This window comes from Carlito syrichta, unplaced genomic scaffold (assembly GCF_000164805.1).
Source record: "Carlito syrichta isolate Samal-C Ts95f unplaced genomic scaffold, Tarsius_syrichta-2.0.1 Scaffold115756, whole genome shotgun sequence".
Classification (NCBI taxonomy): Eukaryota; Metazoa; Chordata; class Mammalia; order Primates; family Tarsiidae; genus Carlito; species Carlito syrichta.
The window spans coordinates 82,225-87,537 of NW_007059852.1; positions in this window are offsets into that span (position 1 = coordinate 82,225).

Below are 5,313 nucleotides of genomic sequence, written 5' to 3' on the forward strand. Positions count from 1 at the left end.
TGCAGGGTAGGGGTGGAGGGTGGTGGGGGGTAGTGAGAAGACTGCAGGGCCAGGACAGGAACAGTCACAATGCTCCCTCGATGCCATTCTTCCTGTTGGAGGAAACTTTGGGAGTAAGCTTTGGATCTGGTGGTTTCAGGGTGAATATATTATAGTTGGGGGTTTTATTAATAAAAGAATGTAAACTAGACTTTGCCTGGGACATAAGTAATCATGTCTGCATGGCATGCGCACCATACATAGCTCGTGTGTGTGTGTGTGTGTGTGTGTGTGTGTGTGTGTGTGTGTGTGTGTGTGTGTGTAAGAGTGAGACTGAGCGCGTGTGCAAGCGAGCTGTCATAACTTAATGTTTGAAAATATACCCCCTTTGCTAACAGTTTGTTTTTGACCCCAGAGAAGATTTTCTGGTGCATTTGTCACTAAATGCTGCCAGGCCCTGGGACGTGAGAGTCCAGAGGAGGAAGCAAGCCAGTCTCTCTACTCACTCCTACTGGGTCATGGAAGGCAACTGGCCAGAATGCAGGAGAGGGAGAATGCGTGCTTTTCCTTTTTCAGCCCATCTGGCCTTTCAAAGGGACCTATGTCCTACTCCCCTCCTCTCTGAGAAACTGCATGCAGGCTTGAGTGGAGGCAGGGGACGGATGGGATGACCCTTGCGGGGGGCATCTAGTTCACTGCTTACAGGCCACGTAGGTCCCTGGATCTCTGTGGGGGGCCAGGGCACAGGGCCATTCCACAACCTTGGCCACTGCTCCCATGGCTGAAGGCCTGTGTATTTCATCCACCTTAGGCCTCCGGGTCTCTGAGAGCTGAGGGTCTCTGACGGGTGGAATCACCTCTCATTCTCACACTAGTCCTGGAAGGCAGGAAAGGGCAAGCAGAGGAGGCTTCTTTTTCTGGAATAATCCCCATTTCAGCTCCAGAGAGGACAAGTGACTTGCCCAAAGTGAACCAGCAAGTTAGAGACAGAGTCCTACTAATCAAGTGACCTGGCTTCTAGAAACAGGGGAGCTGAATTTACTCTCTGGCAGGGAGGTGGGAGGGACTGGGAAGATTCTTTTGCAGGGTGTGGGGGGGGGGCGGTGTTAGGTTAACCACAGAAGAGAAGCTGGGGGGCAGGCAGGATATTCCTATGGTCCTACCCATAGTCACCTGCTGAAACCAGGTGAAGAGGAGCCTGCTCTGCTTCCTCTACCCCAGGTCTGCCCAGGGAGCTGATGGGGGAGAGAGCAGAGCTGGGAAGGCAGGAAGGAGAGGCCCGGACAGGGGAAGGTAGAAAGGGAGGAAAGGGCTTGGGGACAGAGGGAGCTGGGGAGCGAGCAAACAAACAGTGTCCTGGAAAACGACTTGCTTCCCCTTCCCAGCCTCCTGCCTGGCTTCTCCACTGGAGACAGGCGGTTAGAATAACGACTTGTAATTTGATTACATTCTCTTCCAGCCTCACAGGGTAAACAAGGATCTCCCTTGCAGGAAAGAACGGGGTGGCCCAGGCTCTGGCATACTTCCTGGGCCTGGACAGGGGGTTCCCCCTCCTGTCGTTGTCCTTGTCTTCCTGGGTGTGCTTGAAACACACATTTGGATGACTTCGACCCGTTTCTACTAACATTCACATCCTTTTTGTGTCTCCTGCCCCCTCCTCCTCTTCCTTTTTGCCCTCCCCCGGAATGTCCTCACCCCAAAGCCTGTATACCATGTAAATATTTAAACCCATTGATTATTTCCTGTTTATGATCAGGACAGATCCTGAGTTTGTTCATTGTGTGTCTGTCTCAGAATGGTATCTGTCTCAGAAAGGGAGACCGGAAGGCAGGGGAATGAGTCCTTCCTTCTTCGCGAGTACCACGTCAGTCAGGGTGGCTAGATCGCTAACTCTGGCTTTTATTTATTTTATTTCTTCTCCAATTAAAAAAAAAAAGGTGGTAAAATATGCACAACATAAAATTTGCCATCTTAATCATTTTTGTTTTCTTTTTTATGTTTTTGTTTTTATTTAATCTTAACCAATTTTTTCTTTTTAAATTTATAGATATTTATATTAGAGATGAGGTCTCACTATGTTGTCCAGGCTGGTCTTGAACTCTGGGGCTCAAGTAATCCGCCCTCCTCGGCCTCCCAAAGTGTTGAGATTATAGGTGTGAACCACCATGCCTGATCATCTTAACTGTGTTTAAGTGTACATTTCAGTGGCATTGAGTACATTCCCATTGCTGGGTAACTATCGCCACCATCCATCTCCAAAACTCTTTGTAAAATGGAAACCCTGTATTTCTTAAACACTAACTCCCCATTTTCCTCTTCCTCTCCTCCCCTGGGCATCCACGATTTTCTTTGCTGTCTCTATAAATTTGACTACTCTAGGTACTTCACGTAAGGGGAATCGTACAGTATTTGTCCTTTTGTGACTGGTTTATTTCACTTAGCATGATGTCGTCAAGGGCCGTCCATGTTGCAGCCATGTTGCAGTCAGAATTTCCTTCCTCTTTAAGGTTGAATAATATTCCATTGTGTGTATGTATCACGTTTTGTTTCTCCATTCATCCGTAGATGGATGGGCACTTGGGTTGTTTCCACCTTTTAGCTGTTGTGAATACTGCTGCTAGGAGGATAGGTATACAAATTGCCTTTCATCTTTTATAATAAAAGTCTACTTTTGGCTGGGCAGGGTGGCTCACGCCTGTAATCCTTGCACTTTGGGAGGCCAAGGCAGGAGGATTGCTTAAGGCCAGGAGTTTGAGACCAGCCAGGACAACATAGCAAGACACTATCTTTATGAAAGAAAAAATATGTATTTTTTAAAAGGAGATAGGAGAGGAAGAGGACTGAAAAATTGGTTCCTTTGTTCAGCCTCTTTGTCTTTCCCTGTGAACCGTTCCACCCGCTTTCCAAGGGTGGCATTTGGCCATGAGTGCCCTGAATCCAATGACTCAGAACTCCTGGGGTACCTCCCTTCTCCTCTTTCTGCAGAGATTCTGTTTAGTGTGTGTGCATGCATCTTCTCAGGCAGGACACAGGGCTCTGTGGGGTCCCTGGATAGACCTGACCAGCTAGACCCCAGAATGAAAGCAAATTGCTGACGGCTGACCCTCAAGTTGCCAGAAATGGATTTCTGCCACCTCCCCAAAAGGGGTGAGGGAAGTGAGGTGGAGGGCAGGGGTCAGTGCGTCATCAGAGGGTGGGAAGAGAAGGAGGGGAAGTACAGGGGCCCCACAGGGCAGGGTCAGAGAAATCAGCCTCCGTGCCTGCCCCAGCTCTTTTGCCTGTGCCTGTAGCACAATTCCCATGATGTCCTGTCCCAAGCCCCACCCATCCCCGAGTCTCCCAGAGCTCCTGTTAAATCCAGGGTGGTGTCCAAGCCTGGAGAATGTCCAGGTTGGGCTCTGCCCTGAGGCATCTAGCCTCTGAAGCTGCTTGAATGGGGAATCCTTGGGAAGAGGTGGCTTTGTTGGCCTGTCCTGGGGCCGTTCCTCCGAGCCAGCCTTGAGCCAAGAGCTCTAAGGTCCACGTGGGACTAGCAGTCTGCCAGTTCTGTGCCCACAGTGACTTGGAGGATGGGGTGTGCTGCTGCAGAAGGAGCCTGCCTTGGACACCGGGGGACCTGAGCTCAGCCACTGCCCTGCCGGGTGACCTTGAGTAACTGCTCCTCTCAGGGCCTCACCATCTCCATCTGCATGATAGAGGGTTTGGCCCAGATCCCTGGTTCTCAGAATTAGCGGCATATTGGAGTCGTTTTGGAAGCTTTAAAAACTACCATTGACTGGATTTCATCCCCCAAGAGATGCCGATTTAATTGGTATATGTTGTGGCCTGAGCATGAGAATTTTTAGAAGATTCCCAAGTGATTCTAACTTAAGGCCAAGTTTGAGAACCACTGTTTTAGATAACTACTTCCTAACGGCAGTCACACCGTGGCACCCATAGAACGTGACAGTATTGAACAGGATGCTGTTTCTTACTGGCTCCATGCCTCAGTATGTTCATCTGTACAATGGGGATGTTGATAGAAACCACTTAGTAAAGGCTGTGAAGATTAGGTGCACTCATGCACGAAAGCATTCAGAGGAGCATCTGGCAAGTAGTAAATGCTCAATAGATGTGAGCTGCTGTCACCATCCGGCTCTGCTCCAGGTTTGGCCCAGGTTCCACCGTCGCTTATGTCTCCAAGTCACTTAACTTACTCACCAAAGCAACTCAGTCTGACAAAACGTTTGCTAGGGGTCCTTTGTGTGGACTGTGCTGTGCCAGGTGTCAAAGGAGGGGCAGACTCCTGAATAAGTTGGAGCCAGGCCTTAGGATGTTGCATCCCCTGGGGAGACTGCTGTGGCACATATAGAAACCCCCAGGATGCTGGAGATGCAGAGATATGTAAGACAGGTTCCTGCCCTCAAGAAACTTACAGTCTGGGCAGAAAAACTCAAAAGCCCTTTAGTACAGAGACTGCTGCCATTTTTTCTGCTTTCTAGGGATGCGGCATATTTCATCTTAGGGAAGTGATTCTTTTGTGGGGAAACCACAGCAATGGGCTCTTTGGGTAAAAAAGGCATGGCCTGAATGGGTGGCAATGAAGGCAAGAGAGCATGAAAGTTTTGCATAATATAAAATGTGGGGCTGGGTGCAGTGTCTTACGCCTGTAATCCTGGCACTGGGAGGCCAAGGCAGGAGAATTGCTTGAGGCCAGGAGTTCAAGACCAGCTTGGGCAACATAGTGAGACCCCCCCCCCCCGTCTCTACAAAAAATATTTTAAAAAATTAGCTGAGGGTATGGTGGTGCACACCTGTAGTCCTAGCTACTCAGGAGGCTGAGATTTGAGTCCAGGAGTTTGAGGCTGTAGTGAGCTGTGATCACACCGCTGCATTCCAGTCTGGGTCACAAAGTGACTTGTCTCAAAAAAAAATTAGTAAACAGGCTTTTCTGAGATAGCTGGCCAGAGACAGGTACAGATGGGGCCCTTGAAAGAGGGCCAGTGGGTGAGGACCATGAAGATATCTTCAGGCAGAATTAAGTCTCATCTTGATTTTTAAAAAGTATTCTTTTCAGCTAGACGTGGTGGCTTATCCCTGCAATCTTAGCACTTTGGGAGGTGAAGGCTAGAGGATTGCCTGAGCCCAGAAGTTCAAGATCAGTCTGGGCAACATGGCGAGACCTTGTCTCTACAATAAATCAAAAAATTAGCAGGGCGTGGTGACCTGTAGTCCCAGCTACTTGGAAGGCTGAGGCGGAAGGATCACCTGGGCCCAGTAGGTCAAGGCTGTGGTGGCCGTTAGTGTGCCACTGCACTCCAGCCTGGGTGACAGAGTGAGACCCTGACTCAAAAA